This window comes from Pangasianodon hypophthalmus, chromosome 15, assembly GCF_027358585.1.
Source record: "Pangasianodon hypophthalmus isolate fPanHyp1 chromosome 15, fPanHyp1.pri, whole genome shotgun sequence".
In the NCBI taxonomy this organism is placed as follows: Eukaryota; Metazoa; Chordata; class Actinopteri; order Siluriformes; family Pangasiidae; genus Pangasianodon; species Pangasianodon hypophthalmus.
In genome coordinates, this window is record NC_069724.1 from 13,809,913 (window position 1) to 13,822,296 (window position 12,384).

The window sequence follows — 12,384 nt, forward strand, 5'->3', positions numbered from 1 at the left end:
TTACACCTCCAGCCATGTAAAAGTTTTGTCCAAAGCATTTTTTTAAACATGAATTGCACTTTTTAGAACACAATTTTATGGAAAGTTTAATGATAATGCTTTATGAAATGTTTGTCTGTGAGCTTTCACACCATGCTTATTCTGTTTGTTGTATAGATTTTTTTGTGTAGTGATCTTTGTTTTGTTTTTTTTTACCCATGTTATGTTTGTCACATCAATAATATTAACCAGTAATGGGAATAACTATTAAAATTCAAAATAAAAGAAACTGAGAGTCAAACTAGAGTCAAAGGACACTTCCCATTGATGAAAGCAGCACACACACACGCCAAACGTGCTCACGTGCCGCACCCAGTGCACAGCCAGCGGGCGCGCGGTGTGCGTGAAAGGTTAAAGCCAGAGGCATTCTGCTCAGGGCCGCTGGAACCACAGACGATTGCTTTAAGGCTACCTGAGAAGCCCAGCTTCCCCCAAAATGTTATTAAAATGCCGCAATGAAATGTTTACCAAAGTGTCTATATTATTCATCCATCTTAGCCCAATTCAATATTTAGGCAAATCAAATGATCCAATATCTCAGCGCAGTGTTAATTGTAGTGTTCATTCATTAAACTCTAACTCTATTCAGCAGACAGTGCAGCCTGCGTGAAAATCTCCTTTGAAGGCCCCGCCACAGCGCTAATACACAGCTGCTGAAGCCCGTGCGACACTTACTGTGTGTCAGGTGTTCGTGTAGTCGCAGTTTTACTGGGACCAACGATTAACGCTCATTGGACAACAGGCTTTCAATGCATCAATGTCCCACCCAGACGCACGGCTTCACCGGGAGCGAACGGAGTGTGGACTGGTGCATTGTGCGCAGAAAAAACCCTGAAATTTGTTAGAAGTCTAGCTAGCTAGCCGTTACTTAATCTTTGGCTAGCAGCTTAGCTGCTTTTTGGGACGAAATGGCAGACACTCCTAATGTTGACAAATGTTAAACAAAAGGGCAGACAAAGGTTCAAGATTTAAATTAAAATTCAGTGAGCAAAACTGTCCTGGGCCAGTAACAACGATTGGCTGTGTTTAGATTCCAAATCCATGTGAATAAGCGATAACGTGTTAGAATGAGCACATTAATATAAACCTATCGTTCAGTTACATAGGCTACAGTAAGTAACCTGCTACAATTAAGTCAGGTCTGAAACCAGTGACAGATTAGTAAATCCTTGGCCCCTGGGCATACCTAAGCAGGGCCTCCTTCCCATGTCACACATGAACCAAAGCATAGAGCCCTGACTGCCCCGTTCCCCAACCCAACACATGCAAAATAAAACATGCATTACTACATACAAATCCATTATGACTATTTGAGTAGTCTTGGTGATATGCAGAAGGCAGTGGTTTCTTTCTTGCTTTTCATCTGGAAAACCAAATCTCTAAATCAACAAAGCAGCTCTGTAACAGGCGGCTCAACCGCACAGTTACACACATTTATCATTGTAATTCCAATATATAGTGTTCATAAATTTGTCTCCAACTTTTCCATTTATCTCAAGGGATGACAAGGAGTGTTTTTGACATAATAGGTTCACAAGGGGATGCTTTCAGTTTTTGAAATATAGCTTTGAAATTGGCATGAAAACTGGACATTGATGTCACCAGCACTACTCATCATTCATCAAGTTACTGAGCTAAAAATGTCAAAAGAAAAAAAAAAGATAAAACACATGCTTTGTCATGGTCTTGTCCTGTCTAGTGTATGTGGGTATGTGGCAGGCCAGGCTAAATACCTAACATAGTTGATTGTAATCTAAGCACTTGGAACATTTACAATCAAAATTCGTTAAATTTGTAGCTGTAAAAGTAAAACTGTACTACTGGTTCATTGTGCTCAATATTCGCTTTTATTGTTACCTTAAACAGGTAACTCAACTGTCTCGTAGACATATAAAGAGTGAATTTGAAAGAAAAAAACAAAAACAATGAAATTCTGTTGAATGTGTTCCGATGAGTAAGAATCGACAGAATTTTATTTTTTGGACATTCATTTCATTGTGTTCTTGTTATTAATCTGACCCAGTTGAGAAGATGAATGTTTATTGACTCCTCTTTCTTTTTTAAGTTATGTGACAGCATAACGGTCTAATCATTCACTTCACCTCTATGTTCGTGAAGCATTAGTAACCTAACAACATGACATCAGACTCTGAGTAGGCTGATGTTTGTAAACAGTATATAAAAGGATTACTAAATGCTTAGTAACCACTTGTCTCTTTTCTGTTGTAATTTCTTTGGTTTCTACATGGCAATGGAAGACAACATGATTTTACATGTGTGCAACTTCATATTTATACCTCAGGGAGACAGGACAACAACAGTTCCTGGGAAGAGCAAACAAAAATACAAGTTGTTTAAGAATGACAAATTGTTCTCATTCATTTAGAATATTCCTTAGGCTGTCAATAATTTTGGTATATGTATTTGTGAAAATACTATTATTTAAAAATACAAAGCTATTAGTACCTTTTAATCTTTCTGTGTTCTGTGCACTAACAGTAATAAACCACCAGGTGACGCACAAGCTTTCAACATTTGCTCAAATTTAAGCATCACTTTAAAGGTAATGATGGTAATCACATGTATGCATTTTACATGTATGCAGAATAATATCAGGATTGTGACCTTAATCCTTTTTGTTTCAATGCATCATTTGTTACCGATTTAACAATGGCATAATGGATGGATGGATCCATTGGATGGATTAATCTCTACTAGATTGTGTGATTTAGCTGTGATTTAGCCTGGAAATCACTCATGACTGACAGTTTTTTTATGTGCCAGAACCTCCTGCTGTTAAACAGCAAACTGGAATACAGTAGACTGAGCAAGTTTTTCCCCAGTCCTCCTCCTAAACTCAAAGGTTGATGAGCCTCCTAAACTATTTTTTAAGTATGATGACATTCTTTAATGGTTCATTTAGTGTTGTAAATCACTGCCAGTTCACTAAATATATATTATCTGTTCACTCCTATGCGGTTGCTCTACCCTGTTATTGTTGTTTTCACCTTGTTAGTTTATTTTAAGGAAAGATATGGCACACCTAATATTTTGTAATCTTTGTGCCAGCAAATATTGTTTTTCCCTTATGAAATTTTCACATAATTTGAAGTACTTCTGTGGACCAAAATATTTTTTGTACACAATATTGTTGCCATTAAAATTGCATATTTAAATTTGGGGCTAAATTAGGGGCTAAATTAGGGGCTAAACACACAATTTTTAACTAAACAGCTAATTACAAGCACCAGCTGAGTTGAAGTGGATGTGTTAGTGCAGGGAAAGAACTAAAAGGTGCAGGACAGGGGGTTCTCCAGGACCAGGGCTGGGAACCTGTGATCTAAGTGATTATCTTTCAATCTTATACCCACATTTTCTTAGCTGTAAAATTACGATAATACGATAATAATAATAATAATAATAATAATAATAATTATTATTATTATTATGGTAATATTTCATAATGATTTTAATGATCTTAATGATCTAGTGTATCTCACAGTTTCTGTATTCTTGGCTCTCACACGAGGGTGTATTTTACAATAGATCTGTTGATATAGAATTATATTGGTCATCGACTGAGCCCAGTGTCCTGGTATCCAGAGCTGCTTCAAAAATGTTACACTTACTCTGCACTACTTTGTGAATTCAGGCACTGCTAAACATTGGTTGTCCTTGCTTTTAGAACTCGCGTGGTTTAGCTCATGCTCTCCTGTCATTCTCCAAGCCAGTTATCTGTGTAGCACATTCTCACAATCTCCTACTTTTTGGTAAAGTTTCTGGCCATCAACATATATCTTCTCTCATTTTCTATGAGCACTTTCTTTAGCTTAATCCAGCCTGAAATCCAGAGGCAAGTTGTAACCACTAACTTACTTCTGCTATTTTGTGGAAGGGAACTAAAACAAGCTCTTTCACTGACTTCAGACAGAAATAGAAATTTCAGTAGTTTTCTTAGTCACAAAATCAGTCTACCATTAAGGGCTTGTTCTAACTGTTTAATAATTGTAGTGACACTAAATAATTCCCAAATCAAGAAGCATGAATTCAATAAAAGCAGACCTACATAAAAGTCTAAACTTGAAACTATAATTTTCACATGAAAATTAGAACATAGAATTTTATTAGCCATATACATTTACATGTATTACAAATTTTTCTTGGTGTTTGGTCACAACATGATACATTCAACACAGTTTACAATACACACATCACAGACAACACAACACAATTACCATCCTAATATACAATTATTGCACCTTAAGTGGAAATGGTAGACTCAGTAGTAATTTATATTACATGAGCAATTTTTGCGGTGTGGCAGGGCTGAAAGAGGCCACTGCCATTAGGGAATACTGTTGCCATGAAAGAGTATACTTGGTCTGCAGCAAAGTAACATCCATGTGAATGCCAGGACCCAAGGTTTCCCAGCAGAACATTTCCCAGAGCATCACATTGCCTCCGCCAACTTGCATTCTTCCCCAGCTAACTATGCACACACATGGCCATCCACATGAAGTAGAAGAAAACATGATTCATCAGACCAGGCCACCTTCTTCCACTGCTTCATGGTCTAGTTCTAACGCTCAAGTGACCAGTGCTACAGTAGCTCTTCTGTGGGATCGAACCAGACGGTATAGCCTTCACTCCCCATGAATTATTAAGGATAAGTGGGGAGGGGGAAGATGTGCGTTTCCTGAAGCCAATGTGCATCTCTGTTGTTTTAAGAGTGTTGAGGTCAAGGTAGTTCCAGCTACACTAGGAGGCTACTTGTTGAACCTCCTGGTGGTACTGTAACTTGTCACCATCTGCGGTGAGACCAATCACAGTAATGTCATCTTCAAATTTGATCAACTTCACAGATACATCACCGGAAACACAGTCAATTTGTGTAGAGCAAATATAAGGGGGGTGAGAGGACAGAACCTTGTGGTGCTCCAGTGCTGTGTGAGCGGAGTTCAGAAATGTTCTGACTGATTCTCACAAACTGCTTCCTGTCAGAAAGGAAGTTTGTGATCCACATACAGATGGAATCAGGTACATGCAAGGTGATGAGTTTATGTTGTAGGACCTCAGGGACGATGGTATTGAAGACCGAGCAGGAATCTGCAAAGAGAATCCTGGCGTTTGGAGAGTCTAGATGCTTTAATGCAAAGTGAAGCCCAATATTAACTGCATCATCTATAGATCTGTTGCTTCTGTAGGCAAAATGCACTGGATCCAGAAAATCCTGAGTACTGGATTTGAGAAATCCCATCACCAGTCTTTCTAATGTCTTCATGATAACAGAGGTGAGGGCTACTGGTCTGTAATCATTAAGGCTAAGAACTGGGATCATGACAGATGTCTTGAAGCATGTCAGAACAGTATTCAGCTCCAATGACCAGTTGAATATGTCCGTAAAGACGAGGGCAGCAGATCAGCAACAGAATCAGGGCCGGCAGCCCTCTTTACATTTAGATTTTTAAATTGTCTTCTTGCCTCTTGCTCTGTGATGAACAGGGAGTTGACAGGACTGGGACAGAGGACCGGGTGATTAGGTGAGGCACCTGATCTGCCCCTCAAATCTGCAGTAGAAGTCATTTAGCTGGTTTGGAAGATGGGTGTCAACAGTATTGGGGTGGTCTTTCAATTCAATTTTATTTGTATAGCGCTTTTAACAATGGACATTGTCACAAAGCAGCTTTACAGAAATAAATGGACTCACAAAAAATATATTGTAAATATATGAATTTATCCCTACTTTTTTTTGTAGTTTGTCTACATGGCCTGAAGACCCTCCCAGAATGAGGAGGAATCATTAGCAGAAAGTTGTTGATTCAGCTTATCAAAGTATTGCTGTTTGGCTGCACTGATAGCTTTCTCAAACTTGTGTTCTGCCTTTTTGAATTCTCCCTTGTCTCCTGTCTTGAAAGCCTCTTCTTTTTTCTTGCACAGCTGTCTGAGCTCCGCATTGAACTGTCTGTTGTTGGTGAAGCAGGTGATAGTTTTTTGGGGGATACAGTTTTCCTGACAGAAGCTGATGTAAGATGTGATTGTGTCCGTATACTCATACATACTGTGGGTACTTGATTTAAACATGACCCAGTCTGTGGCACTGACGCAGTGTTATAGGTATTCAATTGCTTCAATAGTCCATGTCTTTATGACTCCCCCCCCCCCCCCCCCCCCCCCCCGTTGTCAGTTTCTGTCTATATGCAGGATTGTGTCAAATCACAGCATGATCAGATGGTCCAAGAGGGACACAGGCAGTGGCATGGTATGCATTCTTAATGGGACTATAGCAGTGGTCCAAAGTTTTTCCCTTTCTGGTGGCACATTTAATGTGCTGGTGGAATGACGGGGGATCTAGACTAAATGTTGTATGGTTAAAATCACCCATTAGAATTACCACAGAGTCTGGGTGTGCTTTTTCAATCTCTGTGACCACGTCTGCTAATTCTTGTTGTGTCTGGTAAGCATTAACCAATGGGAGGATTTAAATCCCAGCTAATGTAACAGATATAAATTCACAAGGTGAGTAACAAGGCTTGCATTTGAGAAACATTACCTTCGTATTGATAGAGCGTATTTTTCAGATGACAGATACGTCTTTGCATCAGCCTTGATTACTATAGAAGCACACACCTCCTACTTTTTTCTTATTGCAAAGATCAGGGACTCGATCCACTCTGTACAGTTGAAATCCTGGTAATTCCACTGTAGCATCAAGAATTGTGTCGCTCAGCCATGTCTCCATGAAGCAGTAAACTTTAGTCAGTGAAAAGTCCTTTTTGTGCTTGCAAGTATAATGAGCTCATTGATCTTGTTACAAATTGAGCGCAGGTTAGACAAAATTATTCCCGGGAACGGAGATCACAGGCCTCTTGTCCTAAATCTCACCATTGCTTCAGCACGCTTGCCTCTCAGTATTTTTTGCACAGCTTGGAAAGATGCGGCGGCACACTTCAGGAACAGCGCTAATAAATCCATGGGTTGAGTTAAAAAAAAAAAAAAACTCTGAGCACTGACCTTCCTGTAGTTTTCCTCATATTGAGAAGCATGCCCCTTGAATATTGAATCCGAACTGGATCACCCTTGAAAAAAATATGCAAAAAGACAGACACAGGACAAGATGTCAAAACACTGTGGCTGTCCTCTTGAGCACCATTAACATATGAAATGGCTTCAAACTAAATTGGGAGTTTTCCAAACTGCATGGAAGGAGAGCCTTCTGGGGTATAGAAAGGCTCTTAGTGCTGCTAGAGCAACATCTCTCCACCATAATAGAAGACAACAAAAAGAATCCTAGAATTTTTTTTTAATACTGTAGTAAAGTTAACTAGGAAAAAGACCAATGCAGAAGCATGCACACCATCAATATATAGTAGTGATGACTTCACTAGCCCAACCTAGCATCCAAAACGGTGAAATAGCAGGCTCCAGCTAGCTTGGATGTTATATCTTCGAGTGTGGGTAATAGGAAATGAGGCCACTTGATGGCTTTGTTAAGGTCTCTCGGGTCTAAACACACCCTTAGTTTGCATGTGCATGGTTTTTCAGCCACCGCCATGGAGTTAACCCATTTAGTTGGCTCCATGACCTTGACAATCACACCTTGCTTCTCCATGCTCTTAAGCTCCTTTTTGAGATGGCCTGTGGTCCTGTGACTGACAGAACAAGCTTGATGAGGCCAAAATCTATGCAGCCTTTTAGACCTAAAACTGGAGGTGCATTTGTGGCAACTATGTAAAATATCATGACCATCTCATCGTTTTTGTGCTTACATTTCAGGTCAGATTTGCCTTTTACAGCTAGGCATTTACCACCATAGCCAAACGGGGGAGAGATGTCACCTGCAGAGTGTATTGGGGGTTCAATCTGGTGTACTCATACAGAGGAATGACTTTAGCTGATGATCCAATGTCCAGTGTTGAACTTGATTTCAGTTTGTTTGGGTCTACTTTTATGTTAACAAAAGCCTGCTCTACATCAGAGACCTCACTGTCATGTGTCACTGAGTTGATAAACAGCTCTTCACTTTCTTCAAACTGTTCAGTTATTTCTTCTCTTACAGCATGCACCCTTTTCTCACGGACAGAACGTCACACTTTGGCAAAATGGTTTAATTTATGACATACTTTGCAAGCCTTCCCTCTTGCAAGACAGTGAGATCAATTGGCGTGACACTTATTTCCACAGTAGCCACATCCTTCTGCATATATTCCTTGTATTTTCTTGTGTGCTGGCAATACATTGCTCTGGAGCTGCAAAACAACCAGGACTGTAGTATTGCCTGATACTACTGGTCAGGATAGAGGGCACCAGAAACGGTGTGCGAGGAGGCGGAAGCGCAGTACGTGAGCTGGCATCCATGCTAGGCTAAAGGCTAACCCTAGCCGTCCGGCTCTACCATCCATTCTCCTCTCCAATGTTTGATCCCTTGACAATAAACTAGACTTCTTCAGACTACAGTTAGCTACCCAGTGTGAACTCAGGGACTGCTGTGTCTTCATTCTTTTGGAAACATGACTCAACTGTGGCTCCCTTTGTGCTTTAAGATGACCACCATCATCCCTGTGCTGAAGAAATCATCTGTATCCTGCCTGAATGACTACCAGCCCATTGTACTCCCACATATCATCATGAAGTGCTTTGAGCAGCTAATCATGAAATACATAAAGAGCAATCTTCCCACTACCCATTTCAGTAGGCCTACCATCCCAACCACTCAATAGAGGATGCCATATCTGCTTCTATCCACATTTCTCTGACTGACTCACCTGGACTAACTATCGTTTCCTTGCCACTGTCACCTCTGGCATGATCATTAGAAATAAATTAATAAATCTAAAATTTATATCTGGAATTTGTATATTTCTGCAAAGGAGAAATAAACAATGGACTGTGGGAAGAGCTATGCAGCCTCAGGCTGCTACACGAACCAGTCCCCAGGACTGTGATATTGCCTGATATCGCCGGCCAGGATAGAGGGCACCAGAAACGATGTGTGGTAAGTGAGCTGGCAAACGTGCTAGGCTAAAAGCTAACCTCCTCTCCAGTGTTTGCTCCCTTGACAATAAACTGGACTTCTTCAGAACTGTCTTTGTTCTTATGGGAACGTGGCTCAACGGCAGCATTCCGGACACAGCCATTCAGCTAGCCAGGCTAACCGCATATCACACCGCTGTCTAGAAAGACTCGCAGTGGTGGTCTGTATGTTTACACAAACAACAAATGCAGAAACTCCTTGTGGTCTCAAGCTACTGCTAGTGGAGTTTATGATAGTAAAGTGCCGGCAATTCTACCTCCACGAGTGTTTACCACCATCTCTTAATATTGTCACAGTGTACATTCCACCTGGCACTAATTCAAGGGAAGCACTAAGTGAACTTGAACAGGCAATCAGTAACTTACAGACAGCTCACCCTGACGGATTTTTCATTGTCACCGGGGACACCATAGATGATGTGGCTTCCTTCAAGGACATCACCACACGTGCAAACTAGAAACTGTGGATGACTGCTGAAAGTGCGCACACTGCCTTCAGGTCTGTTGACAAGGCAGCCCTCTGTACAGCAAGGACCAATCTGTCCTGGGCTATCATTAGAGGCAAAGTACAACTATGCAGAAAGAATCCACAGTCATTTCGTAAACACCAAGGACACATGGCATATGTGGCAAGGTGTTCATGCCATCACTGACTACAAAGCTACATACCCTGGCAAAAATTATGGAATCATCACACTTAGAGGATATTCACCCAGCTTTTTTACTTTATAGCAAACAAACAAATCACAGATATGACACAAAAACGTTTTGTTCTATAGCTTAACATTCTGGCTTTGTGACATAAAAAAAACATACATAAAAAAATTCACTGACATTTTTTTATTGTCTTTCAGCCTGAATTCTTTGAGGCATAGACTGGTTCCAACTTTCTCGAATAGCAGTTGACAGATCAGCTTTGCAGGATGGAGCCTTATCATGGACCAGTTTTTTTAATTTCCCCCATAAATTTTCAATTGGATTGCGATGCGGACTGTATTGAGTTGATATACCTTTCCTGAAAAAAAGCTTTAAAACTGTTTGCTCTGTGGCAAGATGCATTGTCATCCTGAAAAATTACTTCATCATCACCAAACCTATTTTCTATGGATGGAATGAGAAAAGTGTCCAAAATTTCACTGTACAACTGTGCATTGACTGCTGAGGTAATGACTGCCATCTCCCCTGGTCCTTTACCTGACATGCAACTCAATATCGTAAATGAGTTGGGAAATTTGATTGTTTTCTTCAGGCAGTCATCTTCATATGTTTCGTTAGAATGGCACCAGACAAAAGTTCCAGCATCATCTCCTTGGCCAATGAAGATTTGTGATTCATCTCTGAATATCACTTTCATCCAATCATCCACACTCCATGATTGCTTCTCCTTAGCCCACTGTAGCCTTGTTTTCTTCTGTTTTGGTGTTAGTGCTGGTTTTCTTTTGGCTTTTCTATATATAAATCTCATTTCATTCAGCCGGTTTCTTACAGTTCTGTCACAAACATTGACTCCTGTTTCCGCCCATTTGTTTTTCATTTGTTTTTCTTTTGTTTTGTCGTGCATTTTCTATTTTCAAGGCATATTGCTCTGAGTTTTCTATCGTGATGCTTTGACGTCTTCCTTAGTCTGCCTGTATGTTTTCCTTTTATAACCTTCCCGTTAAGTTTATACTTGCAACAAATTTTAGACACAGCTGACTGGGAGCAACCAACTTCTTTGGCCACACTCCGTGTTGAAATTCCTTGCTGAAGGAGTTTTATAATCCTATCCATTGTTTCAACTGACAACTCTCTCGTTGGAGCCATGTTTCCTTTCAATTAGCCAAGTCCAACAGCCCGTTAAGGTGTGTAAGCACTCCGTTTTAACTGCTGACTAATTAGCATTTTTAGACTTGTCCCAATATTTGTTTTAGAAATGGAAATTAAAAGATGATTCCATAATTTTTTCCTCAACATTGAGTGATTCCATAATTTTTTCCTCTACTTAATGTGGAAAAAGACATGCCATTAATTAAAAAAATGTCATTGAATTTTTTGATGTATGTTTCACAAAGCCAGAATGTTAAGCTATTGAACAAAACCTTTTTTGGGTCATATCTGTGATTTGTTTGCTATAAAGTAAAAAAGCTGGGTGAACATCCTCTAAGTGTGGTGATTCCATAATTTTTGCCAGTAGTTGTACACCACTTGTCTATGATGGTGATGCCTTGCTCCCACTTGACTCACTGAATGATTTCTATGCACGGATCACAGCACAGAACAACATGCCAGCAGGGATGACCACCCCAACTCCCACCGACCAAGTACTTTGTCTGTCTGCAGTAGACGTCAGGAAGACTCTGTCCAGAGTTAACCCACAGAAAGCTGCTGGTCCTGACAACATACCTGGCCAGTTGCTCAGGGAATACACTGATCAGCTATATCTTCAACAAGCAGTAATTTCAGTACACCTACCATCCCAACTGTTCAACAGAGGATGCCATACAGTATCTGCTACTATCCACCTTTCTCTAACTCACCTGGACAAAAAGGACAACTATGTAAGGATGCTGTTCATAGACTTCAGTTCAGCATTCAACACAACCAACCCACAACAACTGATAAAGCTGAGCTTGCTGGGTCTGACCACCCCCCTCTGCAACTGGATCCTGGACTTTTTTGTCTGGGAGACCCCAGTTTAACAGGATGGGCAACAGCAACTCCAGCACACTGAACACCGGTGCTCCCTAGGGCTCTGTGCTCAGTCCACTGCTGTTTACCCTGCTGACTCATGACTGTGCTGCAAAGTACAATTCAAATCACATCATCAAGTGTGCTAATGACACTAGAGTTGTGGGTCTTATTAACAACAATGATGAGTCAGGATACAGAAAGGAGTTGAACCAGCTCACAGAATGGCATGGAGACAACAATCTATCTCTTAATATTGATAAGACTAAAGTGATGATAGTCGACTTCATGAGGACCCAAGTAGACCACTCACCACTGCACATCAATGGAACAGCTGTGGAGAGAGTGAAAAGCTCCAAGTTTCTTGGCGTGCACATGACAGAGGACCTCTCCTGGACTCTCAACACTACTTGCCTGGCCAAGAAGGCCCAGCAGCACTTCCACTTCCTGCAGAGACTGAAGACAACCAAACTCCCCCCCTCCCATCCTCACCACCTTCTACAGAGGGACAGTAGAGAGCATCCTGACCAGCTGTCTCACCGTGTGGAAAGGGAACTGCACAGTCTATAACTGCAAAACCCTACAGTGGATTGGGTACAGTTGAAAGGATCAACTGCTCAACGTCACTTATAACAATCAACATCACTT